The 17,108-nt window shown below is 41.3% G+C and overlaps 1 long non-coding RNA gene across 1 annotated transcript; it reads left to right on the top strand.

Annotated features, from left to right (window-relative positions):
* Positions 1-7,469: 7,469 nt before the first annotated feature.
* Positions 7,470-9,578, top strand: LOC136690877 (uncharacterized). The gene is made up of 3 exons (XR_010801798.1): positions 7,470-7,531; positions 7,925-7,968; positions 9,077-9,578. It is a non-coding gene; the product is annotated as an uncharacterized lncRNA (long non-coding RNA).
* The last annotated feature ends 7,530 nt before the right edge of the window (positions 9,579-17,108 follow it).

Genomic DNA, 17,108 nt, shown 5'->3' with positions numbered 1-17,108 from the left:
TAAACACGTCAGGATAATAATGAAACCATGAAAGCACCTTCTGATCTGTGGATTGTGGTTTATAAGTCATCAAGTTCAAGCTCAAGTTCAAGAAGTTTATTGTCATTTCAGCAGTATACACTGTTTACAGTACACAGTGAAACGAAATAGCGTTCCTCCAGGACCAAGATGCTACATAAGACAATACACAACATTAAAGTGCGACTAGTGTAAAGCTAGTGCAACATGAAACATTGCATACACATTAAAGTGCAAAAGATATGGCTAAGAAAAATACAAAACAATGTCCCTACAGTACAATACAATACAATGTAATACAAGACAAGGCAAAAACCATAAGTACGGAGGGGGTGAGGGAGAGGGACACTGCAATTTAAAGTGTATTTGTGCTGTAAACGGTAACTGGATGTAAACATGATGTAAACCGGATATGTGAAAACAGTACACTCACTTTCAGTCCAACAGACCAGTGTTTGCGTGAAGAAGTGTGTGTGTGTGTGTGTATGTGTGTGCTTCTTCAGTCCAGTCTCAGTCTCTAGGTGTTTAGGAGTCTGATAGCATGTGGGAAGAAGCTGTTACGGAGTCTGGATGTGAGGGCTCGAATGCTTCGATACCTTTTTCCAGACGGCAGTAGGTAGAAGAGTGTGTGTGAAGGGTGTGTGTGATCTCCCACAATGCTGAGTGCTTTGCGGGTGCTGCGAGTGGTGTAGATGTCTGTAATGGAGGGAAGAGACACACCGATAATCTTCTCGGCTGTCCTCATGATCCGCTGGAGGGACTTGCGATCTGCCCCAGTGCAGTTTCCAAACCAGACAGTGATGCAGCTGGTCATGATGCTCTCGATGACTCCTCTGTAGAAAGTGGTGAGAATTGGAGGGGGGAGATGAGCCTTCTTCAGCCTTCGCAGGAAGTAGAGGCGTTGCTGGGCTTTCTTTTTGATGTTACTGGTGTTAGTGGACCAGGTGAGATCATCCGCTAGGTGAACACCAAGGAATTTGGTATTCCTGACAATCTCCACAGCAGAGTTGTCGATGTTCACCCCTTGTTTTTCTGAAGTCTACAACCATCTGAACGTCCACGTTCAGAGACAGGTTGTTGACTTCACACCAGTCAGTTAGCCGCTGCACCTCCTCTCTGTATGCTGACTCGTCGTTCTTACTGATGAGACCCACCACAGTCGTGTCATCAGCGAACTTGATGATATGATTTGAGCTGTGCATCGCTGCACAGTCATGGGTCAGCAATGTAAACAGCAGTGGACTGAGCACGCAGCCCTGGGGGGCTCCAGTGTTCAGTGTGATGGTGCTGGAGGTGTTCCTACCGATCCGGACTAACTGAGGTCTCCCAGTCAGGAAGTCCAGGATCCAGTTGCAGAGAGAAATGTTGAGGCCCAGTATTTTCAGCTTCCCAATCAGATTCTGAGGAATGATAGTGTTGAATGCTGAGCTGAAGTCTATGAACAGCATTCGGGCATATGTGTCTTTTTTGTCCAGGTGAGTGAGTGCCAGGTGGAGCGTGGTGGATATGGCATCGTCCGTTGAACGGTTAGGACAATACGCGAACTGTAGAGGGTCCAGTGTGGGGGGAAGTAGGGTTTTGATGTGCCTCATGACGAGCCTCTCGAAGCACTTTGTGATGACCGGTGTGAGTGCAACGGGACGATAGTCATTGAGGCAGGACACAGAAGAATTCTTAGGCACCGGGATGATGGTGGTGTTCTTGAAGCATGTTGGAACAACGGCGCTGCTAAGAGAGATATTGAAAATATCAGTGAAGACATCAGCAAGCTGGTCTGCACATTCTCTGAGCACTCTGCCAGGAATGTTGTCTGGTCCAGCAGCTTTCCGCGGGTCGACTCTGCATAGAGTTTTCCTCACGTCAGCTACAGTAAAAGACAGCACCTGGTCGCTGGGAGAAGGGGTGGACTTTCTCGCCGTTACGTTGTTCTGTGCCTCAAACCGTGCGTAGAAATGGTTCAGCACGTCTGGTAGGGAAGCATCTCTGTCACAAGCAGGTGGTGTAGTCTTGTAGCTGGTGATGCTCTAGATGCCCTGCCACATGCGCCGAGTGTCTCTACTGCTCTGGAAGTGGCTGTGAATGATCTGGCCGTGTGCACGCTTTGCCTCTCTGATAGCTCTGGAGAGTTTGGCCCTCGCTGTTCTCAGGGCCGCCTTATCGCCTGATTTGAAAGCAACGTCTCTAGCCTTCAGCAGCGCACGCACCTCTGCATTCACCCACGGCTTCTGGTTGGAGCTAATGGTGATGGTCTTGGAGATGGTCACATCATCGATGCACTTCTCTATGTAGCTGGTCACTGATGATGCGTACTCCTCCAGGTTTATTGTGTTGCTGTAAGTTGCAGCTTCTCTAAACATGTCCCAGTCAGTGCACTCGAAACAGTCCTGAAGAGTAGAGATTGCTTCTGATGGCCAGATTTTCACCTCTTTCAGAACGGGTTTCGATCGCCTGGCGATGGGTCTGTATGCAGGAATTAGCATAACAGACATGTGATCTGAGTGTCCGAGGTGGGGGCGGGGCTCTGCCCTGTACGCGTCTGGAACGTTTGTGTAAACAAGATCCAGCGTGTTCGCTCCTCTCGTAGCAAAGTTCACATACTGGTGGAATTTAGGGAACACTTTCTTGAGATTTGCATGATTAAAATCTCCAGCAACAATAAACAGTCCATCCGGGTGTGTGTTTTGGAAGTCACTTATGGCTTCGTATAATTCCCACCCACAGCGCTTGTTTTGTGTTTGCATCGGGAGGGATATAGGTTGCGATTAAGTAAACAACTGAGAATTCTCGAGGTAAATAAAAAGGTCTACATCTCACAACCACAAACTCCACTAACGGTGAACAATAAGCAGAGACTAGCACAGAGTTCTTACACCATTCAGTGTTAATATAGACACATAAACTACCACCGCGAGTCTTACCGCATAGCGCTGGGTCTCTGTCGGTGCGAAATGCGGCTAGCCCATCTAGCTGAATGGCGGCATCGGGAATACTGTCGCTGAGCCATGTCTCCGTAAAAACAAAAACACAGCAGTCTCTGTATTCTTGCCGTGTAGTTCGCTGAAGTTTGATATAGTCCAGTTTATTATCCAGCGAGCAGACATTGGAGAGAAAGAGAGAAGGGATAGCTTGCCGGCTCGGGTTAGCTCTTAGCCTAGCACGGATCCCCCCTCGCTTGCCGCGCTTCTGTCTCCTCTCACACCGCTTGCGTCGTCTCCTTCCCCGGCCGCCGGCATCAGGAAACGTCGAGGCTTTAGGGCTAGGCATCCGATGCAAGCAGAGGTTCTGCAGCGTCTCCTGGAGGTCATAGCTGATACTGTAAATTTCCTGTTTGCGATATTGAAGCAGTGTCTGGTGGTGATATATATGTACTGCAGGTGTTCCTGCGTCCATATATTAAAAATTAAATGAAAAAAACATTTTTTAAACAAACAAAAGCCCGCTTGGTTCCGAAGCGGCCGCTGCACGCGTGTTGATGCGCACGCCGCCAGCTCACTGTGTCATAGTAATAATCTGCAATTTCCTTCTGTATTAAAATTCTTCTTTGATCTCTAGGATTCAATTTCATGGAAAATTGTATATTTAAATTTTCTGTTTATAACTAAACAATAACTGTGAGAAATATACAGGTAAAGCACTTGGCTAATAATTACTAATTTTCTAGTTATATTAATCAATAAAGTAGTAACACTTTAGTAGCAAAATTATAACAATTATATATTGATTTATTACATAACTTCTACCAATGATTAGTTGTATCTAAATTACTTATTAATTTCTAACAGGTTAAAAATGCTGATATGATACCACTCTTTAATTACTTTTAAATACAATTTACATTTTCCATAATGAATTAGCAGCTGTCAAAGTGAGAGTATATTATTTCTACATAGTTTATTATAGTCTACTTTTTAAGGTTTTTAGGAAGTAATTAATTCATATTTACAGTATAGGGAATAATTCTGAATTTGAACATCTCCCTGATTATTTAAATGCTCTTGAAGTGTTGTTATCTGATCTGTAATTACCCAGAGTGCTGTCTGACCTGTTTTATAGAAAAGTGTATCATAATCTCCACTGCTACACATCTTTCAATGGTCCTTTATAATGATAACAATTTCACTGTCATCGATAGAAAGAACCACTGTGTGGTCATTTCATTGTTCTCTCAAAAGAGTGTGATACAGTTGATCATTTCAGTAAAAACACTGCACAATACACTACACAAAGATCTGCACAATAGTGTCACATCATCCTTTAAAACCTCCTTGCAGCCTGCAATGGTTTTAGCTGATTTGAGGTCAATTTTAATATGGTTATGATATGATTTTTTTTTTTTACATTTTATTTGTCTCATTTTGAGTTTAGTTGATTTTGATATGATTTTTGTATATTTTATTCCTTTTTTATTCATTATACTTTGGTGGTGTGGTGGAGCAGCAGGTAGTGTCTCTGTCACAGCTCCTGGAGATTGTGGGTTCGAGTCCCGTTCCGGGTGACTGTCTGTGAGGAGTGTGGTGTGTTCTCCCTGTGTCTGCGTGGGTTTCCTCCGGGTGACTGTCTGTGAGGGGTGTGGTGTGTTCTCCCTGTGTCTGCGTGGGTTTCCTCCGGGTGACTGTCTGTGAGGAGTGTGATGTGTTCTCTCTGTGTCTGCGTGGGTTTCCTCTGGGTGACTGTCTGTGAGGAGTGTGGTGTGTTCTCCCTGTGTCTGCGTGGGTTTCCTTTGGGTGACTGTCTTTGAGGAGTGTGGTGTGTTCTCCCTGTGTCTGCGTGGGTTTCCTCTGGGTGACTGTCTGTGAGGAGTGTGGTGTGTTCTCCCTGTGTATGCGTGGGTTTCCTCCGGGTGTCTGTCTGTGAGGAGTGTGGTGTGTTCTCTCTGTGTTTGCGTGGGTTTCTTCCCACGCTCCAAAAACACATGTTGGTAGGTGGATTGGAGACTCAAAAGTGTCCGTAGGTGTGAGTGTGTGAGTGAGTGAATGTGTGTGTGTGTGTGTGTTGCCCTATTAAGGACTGGCTCCCCCTCCAGGGTGTGTTCCTACCTTGTGCCCAGTGATTCTGGGTAGGCTCCGGACCCACCGCCGCCCTGAACTGTATAAGGGCTTCAGACAAATAAAATACTAATTATGTTGTTTCTCCTGTCTCCTCAGATTTTATGTTGTTAAACACTCTGCCACAGTGTGATTTACACAGTTATTACTGCTGTAGTTACAGTGAAACTATACGTATTAGAGTTGTAAAATATAACATACTTGGTTTTATTTGTTAATCTACTGTAACACAATGAAAAAATAACAGCTCTAAAACTTGATAATGAGTTTATTGCTGATATAAATTGGTTCATATTCATATTGCTGTATTAATTCTAGGACTTAATTAAGGTGAGGCAGATAAACTGCTTTTTATTGTTTGTAGAGCCCCAGATATTCAGGACCTTCATCACCTCAGAAACCACCATCAGCTGAAATAGAGGAATAATGTGTTGTTGATGTAAATAAACGCCTGAAAAACAGAGCGTACTGGGGGAGGGAGGGGGTAGGTTGTTTGTTCCAGGAACCTATTAAAATTCTTTGGGTCAAAGATGAATATGAAGAAGTGACAATTATTATTAAATGCAGATTAAACAGATTAGAGCAGTGGTTCTCAAACTGTGGTGTGAGAAGCTTCCTGTGGTTGGTTCGTCAGATGACCTCAGAAAATTCACAGTAAAAACAGATTTACTGAATTAATGAAAATTTGTTATAATTCTAATTGTTTAAAAATAATTAATTTGTGTTAATGTTTGTGTTTATTTTACATTTAAAAGATCTGAAGCTGTGCACGTCTACAGTACAGAATACTTCCCCAGTTTAAAAATCTCAGTAAACACAGTACAGTGCTTGTTGTGGTCAGCCGTACAAAACTGAGAAGAAGGATTCTGAGTTTAAAATGAAATGATTTAGAAACTGCCCCTGCACCGCTGAACCCCTTCACTAAAATGGGAAGCTATGTATGCATACTGTGTGTGTGTGTGTGTGAGAGATAATGTGTGGTACTTGGTCTAAAATGTTACAGTCCCACTGTGTTAGAGGTAATATGTAGATCTGGGCGATGTGGAACTGAAAAGGCCAGTGGTTCTTGTGGCTGAGTTGTGTGTCAGTGGTGATTTAAATGTGGTTGAAATTTGCATTTTTGTTTTTCTTGTTCATGGCTTTATCCTCGCAACCAAATGTGACCCCCTATATACCACCATTCCCTGTGACACAGGTGCTGAGTATATGCTACATGTGTTGTATGTGTGCCTTTATTATTTATGTATCAGGGAAAAATGCACATTAATCAACATTTCAATTTCCAGATCAATGTGAATGTGCCAGAGATTTCTAATAAGCTCAGTTCCATCTAAAGCAGAGCTATTTGACTGTGGGACGTGGAGCTGGTGGGGACACGGGTGACAGCTGAGACACTCTTAGCACTCACACTACTCTCAAACTATTTGTATTTTCACGCGCTCATAGAAATTGTGAAGAGGCTGAAGAAATTCAACCGGCTGCAGAGCCTGATGATCCAGTTCTACACAGTGGTTGTCGAGTCTATGACCATCTGGTTTGGTTCCTCCACCTCACAAGAAAAGGCCAAACTCCAGCGCATAATCAGGACGGCGGAGAGGATCATTGGATGTGGTCTGCCAACGCCTCAGGACAAATACAACAGCAGGGTGATGACGCGTGGCGGCAAATTACAGCTGACCTCTCTCATCCTCTTTGAAACACTTCCCTCTGGCAGAAGATTCAGGGCCATCAAAGACCAGTCCGACCGGACACACTAACAGCTTTTACCCCATAGCTGTAGCACTCATCAACCACAGTGGACACTTCACACTTTAAACTGAGACACCACTACTGTGTTAGTGACTCTTCTGTGATGTAATGCTAGTTTCTGTGGTACAGAGGTTTAAATTCTGCTGTTTTCATATCATTCTTAAATATTCTGTATACATTATAGTTCCATATTCTTACTGATTCATATACACACTTCTCCTTAGGTGCTCTCCATGGCTCTTTATTATTATTATTTCTTTATTTATTGTACTTCTTGCCTTAGTTTATTATTTGTTAATAGTCTGTGTGCTTGTCTGGTCTGTTATTATGTTACATACTACACACACTCCTTGTTTTTTTGTTTTAACTGACCTGGTGAATAAACTGATTCTGATTCTGTCTCATATTTCCACTAATGCTGTAACGCTGATGAACTGAGCGAGCAGTTACAGAGAATCAATGGTGGACACAGCGAAATGGACAGGAATGAGTGTCTTCCCCTTGAGCTACACAGAGTGCTCCAATGACTGTGTCTGTAAGGGGATGTACACCATGGTGATTTCAGTTTCTAATTCATTCTCTTGAAGTTTTTTTTTATTTAAATGAACCACAAAAGCAGAGGAAACGGAAACAGTGTGTGTTTATAAATTCTGTGCAGTCTATAAATTGAGATCACTTTGTGGAGAGTGACTCTTTACAGAGAGGAGCTCAGGACACGGGTAAGAACCAATGCAGCAATCTCTAATTTATGGTTAAAACTGCTTCAAATTCCTGGTTTTTGTACTTTTCTGGATATTTAATGGTCTAGTTTGTACAATCTCGGTCTTGTCTGTGTCCACGTAAGGGCTGGGGCAGTGTAGGATAAATCTGACTGCTGAATAGTAGAATCTCTCTATCTGCTTGTTTAAAATTGGAGCACCAGAGTTCTTTGGCAAAAAGCCACTGCAGAGCCCTTCTATAACTCTGTAATGTTTGTTCAAATATTGTTGCTCCAAGAGAAACATTAAAGTAGTCCCCTGTGTGGATTTGTTGGCAGATAACACACTGCACTTGATTTTTTTCATCCCTCTATGTTTTATTATTTTAATATTCTTTTTCCTTTCTTTCTTCAGGCCCTGATTTCATCTCTTCTCCAAAATGTCCAGCATTTTTTCAGGTGCGTCCCAAACAGAAGGGGTTAAATTCTTTATAATGTAATGAATGCTGTAGCATCTATACATATCTCTCTCTCTCTCACTCTCTCACACACACACTCTCTCTCTCTCACTCACTCATACACACTCGCTCTCTCTCTCTCTCTCTCTCTTACACACAAACACACACACTTTCCCTCTCTCTCTCTCTCTCTCTCTCTCTCTCTCTCTCTCTCTCTCTCTCTCTCTCATTCTCACACACACACACAGAGTTTGATGTCTGAAGTACAGTGATTCTCCTCAGATCTTTGTGCCAAAGATAACATTCTGTTAAAATGTTATATTTGGGAGGCCCCCATCAAAGAAAAAAAGTTTTGTATGAAAGTTTTATTAATTAAATTATTGTAATAAAAATGCAGTTGCTGGAAAAATTAATTTGCTGGTCATTGACAGTGGAAACTTTCTTTGCTGTGGTCCTTTTGTCCACTCAAACCATCCTTCTGACTCTGCATGGGGTCAGTCTGGATATCTTCCTCTTCCTGGTGCATTCTTATCATTCTCTGTTCCTGTAAATGTCTTAATTCTTACTCAGAGAGTAGAAATGATATATTCTTGTAGCTATTTACTGGATTTTAGTGGCTCACTGGATTTTGTGGCACATCACTGCTGTATCTTCTGGTCTCACTGTGATGATGATTAAGGGATTTTGTGTGCGACTCATGTTTCTACCCCAGTGAAAGAGGATGACATCACTGACATCATCAAAGTGTTCCTAGTCACTAAAGTGAACTGTGAAACTGTGAAAGGGAAAGTAATTCAGACAGAGTTCACTGAGGAGAATTGTACTTCAAATTAAGGCCAGGTTTCTGTTAATATTCTGAAGAACAGACCAAAGGATAAGAGATAAAGATGTTATTTACAGCATGGTCTGCTCTTATTTCTATAAGAGTAAACAATATTGATGGGAGTTATTGTTTATTTAAACACTGCATGCTTCATGGAGCCAGTAAATGGAGCATTTCAGCAGAAACAACACAAACCATGGGCTGAATTTTTAAATGTCGTCTCTTAAAAAATATCTGTTGAATATTTAAGATGTTATATTTAACATAACTTTTTCATTAATTAAAGTTGGAGCCAAGGGGCCGTCTTCTACGGCATATGCAAAGCTTGAGGGTTGGGAGGCTACTCTCATGGCTGAAGCTGGGCTTGGAAGTGTATCAGCCTCTGTCGGACCGGTCGGGGCCACCGTTGGACTGGCAGTCGACACGGGGTTAACACTAAGCCCCACTCACATAGAAGCAAAGCTGCTGGGGTGTGGAGTTTCTTTAGGCAGCACAATGGGAATTTCTCTCTTTGGAAGTGAGCTGAAGCTTAGACTGTTTTAATGCAATTTTTCATTCTAAAAATCTCATAATTTTCTTGAATATTTTATTCCGGCTCATGTACAAAACGGAACTTGTAATAAGCATTATTTTTGTATAATAAATTGACAGTATTTACGGCATTATGTTCAGTAAATTATAAGCACAAATGGACATGGTGGAGGTGTGAAAGTATTTTTTGAAGATTTCTTTGAAAAACTGAAACTCTATATTAAAGCAGTGTTGACAAAACAAATGCCCACCCATTGTCAGCATCATTTTACTCCTGTTGTGCAATCTGAGAACTTATGCTGAATCATTATATTATTGTCATTATGTTTCTCATTAAACACTTTGGAAAAATAAATGTGTTTACTGTGATTTTTGCTTTTGATTGTTCGTGTCTTGACTGAGGCGTAATTTTTAATGTGTCCTTAACTGTTGTCTGTGCCTCTGATCTGTGGGAGGGGGGAAACTTTCAAGATGGGTGCTGACCATTGTCTGTAACCCTTATCTAGTTAAGGGTGGCGGTCAGTCTGGAGCCTACTCTGAATCACCCAGAGGGGCCGCCAGTCCTTCAAAGGACAACATTCACTCACTCACACCTATGGACACTTTTGAGTCTCCAATCTACTAACCTGTGTAAGTAATCTCCTACTCCAACCTACCAACGTGTGTTTTGGGAGCGTGTGAGGAAACTGGAGCACCCGAAAGAAACCCACGCAGACACGGGGAGAACACACCACACTCCTCACATACAGTCACCCAGAGGAAACCCACGCAGACACAGGGAGAACACACCACACTCCTCACAGACAGTTACCCGGAGGAAACCCACACAGACACAGGGAGAACACACCACACTCCTAACAGACAGTCACCCGAAAGAAACCCATCCAGACACGGGGAGAACACACCACACTCCTCACAGACAGTCACCCAGAGGAAACCCACGCAGACACAGAGAGAACACAACACACTCCTCACAGACAGTCACCCGGAGCGGGACTCTAACCCACAACCTCCAGGACCGAGGAGCTGTGACAGAGACACTACCTGCTGCACCACTGTGACACCCTCACGTAAACATGTCAGGACCATTTGACTTCAAACCACTCTGAAGGACTTTATTTACTTCCTAAATATTTTATTATGCTGATCCTGGTGGTGGTCTTCCAACATTTTGCTTGGGTTCAGACGGACTTCTCAGAGGCCTTCCCCTGGTGTAACTGTCGCAAAGACCACTAGGGGGTATCGCGCTCAGAGTGATCAATGTGACAAATTGGGAGCATAGAGCAGGCAGCACAGAAACAATTGGACAAACGTTTTCTGCTTTCCCTTTTCCTAGCTTTGTGCATCCACAAGAGTAAAGTGAGTTGATAGTTCTTAGCAATGTTATCTCCTGCTAATGCTGACTTCACTGATGTTGGAGAATGTTGTTTGAGTACAGCTGTTTTCTTAGTTGTTTGTCTATGTTGCTAAATCCCTAAATCTCCAGTTGTTATTAGATTGTGAACTGTTTTCTGCAGTGTTTAAATGTAACATGTTGATTATTTCTGCTAATATATTTACCCATGCATATTCTGTATTTTCCTTTGAGTTTCTTCAACCACACACTCATATAAATGTATTTACCATCCCCTCAACTCATCATCTCAGTTCTCAAGCTCTGACGCACCTTAGATGTTGTGGAACAGTAGTGCAGTGAAGTCCTTCAGGTCTGCTGTACTGAAGACAACTATGTAAAGTCTGGTGTTAACTCTATACCCTGCCTCTTGTGTTCTGACTGACCCACCACAGATAGTGCCAGTCCTCCTAAATGTCCTTCCCACAGTAACAGTGCTGTACTTGATGTGGCCATAAACCACAACGATTCCAGAGGTTTTATTTGCTGTATATTGTAATGACTAGATCAGCTCACTCTTGGCTTTGATCAAAGCTTTTTTGTGATCAATAAAGATAAACCTTATCTTACACAGGAGACAAAAGTAAAATAGAAATCCTCTCCAGAATTTCTTTCCAGCTGTCTGGCTTCCCTGATCATCACAGATGAAACACCTTTTGGACCTGAACCTGGCGCCTCTAAATTGTCTAAAATTACAGTTGAGTAGACTCTCAGAAAAACAGTAAAACTGAAAATGAAACAAATGCGCTGTTAACGGCATGCGGTCCAATTTCTGGGAAAAAGATCAAACTGAAAGTAATTTTGGGGGGATTTTCCAGTTGAGGTTGTGTTTAGGCAAACGACATTATAATGGCAATGCTCTTCCTTTAGAGACTGAGTAACGTTTTAACATGGGGTGAGTGGCATAATGTTTATACTTTAAAGTCTTCATTTTTTTGTGTCTCTGAGGGGTATTTTATAGAACTGTTATAAATTGTGAGATGATCCCGACCCCAAATATGAATGAATTTGAAACATTTTAAGGTAAATGTTTTCTCATGGCACTGTAAATGTGATCTATATGACCATATTTACTTACAGTGTAGTCAAATCATCAACAAATACAAAATCAGAACCTTGAGAACATTTAGGGATGGTTTCCCAGACAGAGATTAGGCTTAATCCTGGGCTATATCCTCCTTTACTAGACTCAGTCCCTATCCAGAAATCCATTGGATGGAATAAGATCACATCCAGCTCTGCCCTCATCCAACTCCTCCTTCATGGGAGGTTAGGGTTAGGGTTAGGTTGTACTGGGAGGTGTCAGTTTTAGTCTAATATAATGAAAACACAATGAGGGAGGACGCCGGCCTTCTCAGTTTGTAAGAACAGGGGCTAATGTACAAGCCTTCATATGACAGAAAATACATGAAGCAGGAACCCCCCCCCCCCCCCCCCTTGGATAAATGAATACGACAGAAGGGTGGAGACGGGGTGGAGGTGGAAGCAAGATTGTGTGACGCTGAAGTGATGTGAATCTGCAAGGTATATATAGGGCTGAGAGGAGGAGTTTGGGCGTGGTCCTACTCACAAAATTATGTTATTACATAACTTTAGTACTTAGAACCTAACCTAACTGTAACAAGTTAATGAGGTGTGCAGCTTGGGCCAGTTAGGCCAAACAAGGCATCAGTGAGGCTATGTTTGACAGTACGAGGCCTACAGTGTAAGCCTTCACGTGGATAGAAAATGCATGCCAAATACTGAAAGAACCCAGAGAAAAGTTTATACTTGTGACATTAGTTATTTTTGTATCTAATATCCAACTGGAGTATGAAAAGTGAAAGGAAACTAATGTTTATCAATAGGCCGTTATTCAATATAACTGATGAGGTCTCACCCTAATTATGATATTTATGGTCATTAATTTCTGAACATAGATACTAATAAATAATGGTAACATTTCTGGTTCTCAAAATTGAACCCTTTGAGATGCTTGCCACAGTGACCCCAAATGAATAAATATGAGTCTTGATGACACAAAGGACATAACTGAGAGGATATCTTGTGCTGTAGCACCCTCTTAAGGTCAATTAAGACCAGCATTTGCACACTTTATCATAGTGTTATTGAGTAGAACTGTTTAAAATTGTGAGATGATCCGTCCAAATACAGATATTAAAGCAATTTAAGCCATTTAGATTAAAAATGCAAACCTGTCCCTGGATTTTCAGCCAGTATGGGAATATGTTGCATCAGCAGAACCTGAATTTTAATAATTATTAAGAAATGTTACACTTTTATCACTGTATGGATTCCAGGCTCTGGCCAATATCAGAGTTGTAGCTACCATTCCAAACTCATAAAAATCATACAATAGCTTATTGTCCAATTATCACACTCCCTGTTGGGGCTTTTTTGGCATCATATTGGGCATGTTTTCTTCAGAGTAAGGACATTCAGTACATATACATGCCAAGTTATACAAGTCTCAGTAGTGCTTAATTTGTTTGATCAAAAAGTGAATAGAGTTCCGATGATGTGGATTTATTGACATGATGCAGAAAGTGTGTCAAAAAGTCATGCATATTTTTTAAAATAATTATTTACCTACAGGCTCTACCTGTCAAACATCTGCTAAAATTTGAGTTGTTGATTACGGACACAGTTCTGACTGTATCACATTGCCCTTAATTTCCCACCTATAGCCTTGTCCACAGAAGCAGCATACAAAGGTCAACACTATTCCCCCTGTGGATGCTGATACATTTCTAGCTGTTATACCACCCTCTGTAGGAATACTGCTGCCAAAATTCACATGCCCTTTCAAAATCATATCCATAAGTACAATATAAAGTTTTTGAAAATTTGAGAATTCTGGAGTTCAGACTTCTGCAAATGCTCTGACAACAAGCTCAAGAAAACTGGATGAAAATCCAGGAACTAAATAAAATATTAGTGTAGATTTTGCATATTACGCAAATTTGCATAAAATCTAAGTGGGTAGGATTTCATGGTTCTGTTAAAATCAAATCAGATTAAACTGATTTGTATAGTGCTTTTTACAACTGATGATGAATTTTTACAACAGAATTCCAGTAAAGATAAAGTTTTAACATGAAATGTAAAAATGTAAAGAATGTAAAAATCCCCAGGAGAGTGAGGCCAGGGGGCGACAGAGGCACAGAGAAAGTCCCTCAGAGCTGAGGAAGAAACCTTGAGAGGAACCCCACAGGGGTCACTTATCATCCTCTGGTCAATCTACTGGTGATCATAGTTAGGAGTCCGAGAAAACTTCAGTGTAGGGGCAGCTCCAAGGCACTTGGTGGTGGCTGGAGCATGGGCAGCTGGTCTGAAGCGTGGAGCAGTAGCTCAACAGTCATCCATCAGTGTCCAGACGGACAGGTGGGGGTTGTTTACTCAGAAAAAATGTAGAGGGATGGAGTTAGTTTTGAACTGTCTGGGTGAATGTAAAACAGAGAATGTGAACATTTCCAGAGTGTGGCTAATGACTCCGGCAGATCTGACTATGACAGCTTTAACTAAAAGGAGAGGAACCAGAAGGACACACAGACGCGGGAGAATCCTGAAACACTGGCATCCCTCTGCTCCACCATCAACAAACCTGAGTGAAGCGGCGGACGACACCAGCATCTCAGTTTACTATAATTCCCTGTGTCCATGGATCCCCCGGATCTGCCGCCTATTTATGGGGGAGCATTAACTACCAAAAGATAAACTAAACAAATGAGTTTTTAGCCTACATTTGAAGATTGTGACTATGTCTGAGTCCAGAACATTTTCTGGAAGATCATTCCAGAGTTGGGGGGCTTTATAAGAAAAGGCTCTTCCCCCAGCTGAGGCCTTCTGAATTCTAGGAACTATTAAAAGTCCAGTATTCTGTGATCTGAGTAATCGTGGAGGCTCATAATAGGAAATAGTATCTTGAAGGTATTCAGGAGTGAGCCCATGTAGAGCTTTATACGTTAATAACAGAATTTTGTAATCGATGCGGAATTTAACAGGCAGCCAATGAAGTGATGATAGAAATGGGCAGATATGTGAAAAATACTCTAGATTTAGCAATAAAATTTCTGTTGATATTTTTTCTTTGACAGGACCCTAGGATTACATGAAAAAATACAACACAGATTTGGGGCACTGTGTAAAATGTAAAGACATGTAAATAACAGAATGCAATGATTTTCAAATCTCATAGCCCAGTCATTTATTTGCTAATCATTGTTTTGTGTTTTTATTTCACACAATGCCCAAAAATTGTAATTTTGTCACAACTATAAGTGGAAGATTCAGAATTGCTCCAGGCCTGGTTTCAGATCAGCTATAATCAAAAACTGTTTTCCTTTTTCATTATTTTGCTAAAATTCTCTTTTTTTGTGTTTAACAATGTGATGTGAAACACCCTCATCTCTGTCCATGAAGTGCCCCATCAATTGTCGTGTTGCTGTTAAAGGTTTTCTGTCTTTATCTTTTTTAATTCTAAGACTTTATTAAGATGAGGCAAACAAGCTGCTTTTTATTCTCAGTAGAGCCCCAGATATTCAGGACAATTGTTACATCAGAAACCACATTCAGCTGAAATGGGGGAATAATGTCTTCATTGATGTAAACAAACGCCTGTAAAACAGAGCGTACTGGGGGAGGGAGGGAGACGGCTGTATCTTGGGGTGTTTGTTCCTTCTTTTGGTTTCTTCATTTTTGTTCCAGGAATTTATTAAAATTGTTTTAGTTGATGTTTTATATGATTTTAGTATATTTTATTAATTATAGTTTTATATTTATCACAAATTTATTCACTTTACATTTTCTTTTTACTTTCTTTTTTTCCTCAATCCCTGACTCATACATTGACTCAGTATAATTTAAAGGAGTGTCACCCACAATGTACTCTGAGTTGAAATAAAGTTTGGTGGACTAGTTGATTGATCCCTAAAAGAATGAAGTAGTTATGCTGATATTCCATGGTCTTATTGCTGTAAAATAATTATTCTCTCATTTCTCCCCTCTCCTCAGCTTTTTATGTTGTTAAACAGTCTTCCACAGTGTGATGTACACAGTTATTACTGCTGTAGTTACTGTGAAAATATACGTATTAGAGTTGTAAAATATAATATAAAACAGCGTCGTTATTGCATTACATAATCTACTGTAACACCTTTAAAGAACCAATCTATGACTTGATAATGAGTTTATTGTTCATATAAATCTGTTCATATTCATATTGTTGTATTAATTTTAAGACTTTTTTAAGATGATGCAGATAAACTGCTTTTCATTATCTGGAGAGCCCCAGATATTCAGGACCTTCATCACCTCAAAAACGACCATCAGCTGAAATAGAGGAATGATGTCTTCATTGATGTAAACAAACGCCTGAAAAACAGAGCATACTGGGGGAGGGAGGGAGGGAGTGGATTGTATCTTGGGGTGTTGGTTCCTTCTTTTGATTTCTTCATTTTTATTCCAGGAATTTATTAAAATTGTTTGGGTCAAACATTGATATGAAGAAGTACCAGTTCTCTTTCAGTACAGATTAGAGCAGTGGTTGTCAAACTGTGGACTGTGGTACACTGATGGTGTGTGAAGCATTTAAAAATGATACATTAGTGTTAATGTTTGTGATTATTTTTCTTCTTCTTCTTCTTCTTCTTCTTCTTCTTCTTATTAAACGATCTGAAGCTGTGCACATCCACAATACAGAATACCTCCCCAGTTTGCAAATCCCAAGATACACCTTACAATACTTGCTTTCGGACAGTAAAAGCAAATAAAAAGGAGGCACGATGTGCAACAGCAGCATCGCAGGCAAAAGATTTCCTGGCAAGAGTTGTGGGAGATGGAGGCAAGTCATATTAAGATTTTGCTTGGAACAACTACTGACGCCCTTTCAATGCTACAAAATCTTGGACAGTGGGTAGGTGAAGAACTTAGTTGTGGATTATGTACAGGGGTTGGATACATGGAGGTGCTAAGGGTTTTAGCATGTTTGTTGGACATGTTGCAAACGCTTAGAGGTTAATGCATTGATGAGTTGCTGTATTAATAAAATAGTTATGTTTATGTGTGAGAGGGAAGGTTTTCGAGACTGTGCGCAGAACTGGTGCCACTGAGCATGCTTTAATGGTGCCAGTGGTGCTAGGTACAGCCTTCATCACCAGGGAGGCCAGTGTGGATTTACACTTGTTGATGGTTAAGGGTAAGGAAGGACTGTAAAGCTGGCTTGGAGTAGGGTGGGTCTGGGATCCCAGACTTCACTGTTGAGCCTTCTGGATGTGCTGTGGGCTTAATTCAATGAAACGCTGACGAGGGGTGGTACCAACCTGATGACCCCTGTGAAGCGCTAGTGATGCAGTGGGTGATGTAGATACTCATGTACTGGGCTCAATGAGTATCC

The sequence above is a fragment of the Hoplias malabaricus genome, chromosome 3 (genome assembly GCF_029633855.1).
Source record: "Hoplias malabaricus isolate fHopMal1 chromosome 3, fHopMal1.hap1, whole genome shotgun sequence".
Taxonomy (NCBI): domain Eukaryota; kingdom Metazoa; phylum Chordata; class Actinopteri; order Characiformes; family Erythrinidae; genus Hoplias; species Hoplias malabaricus.
The sequence above is the reverse complement of the archived record's forward strand: the minus strand, read 5'-3'. Positions and strand labels throughout refer to the sequence as shown.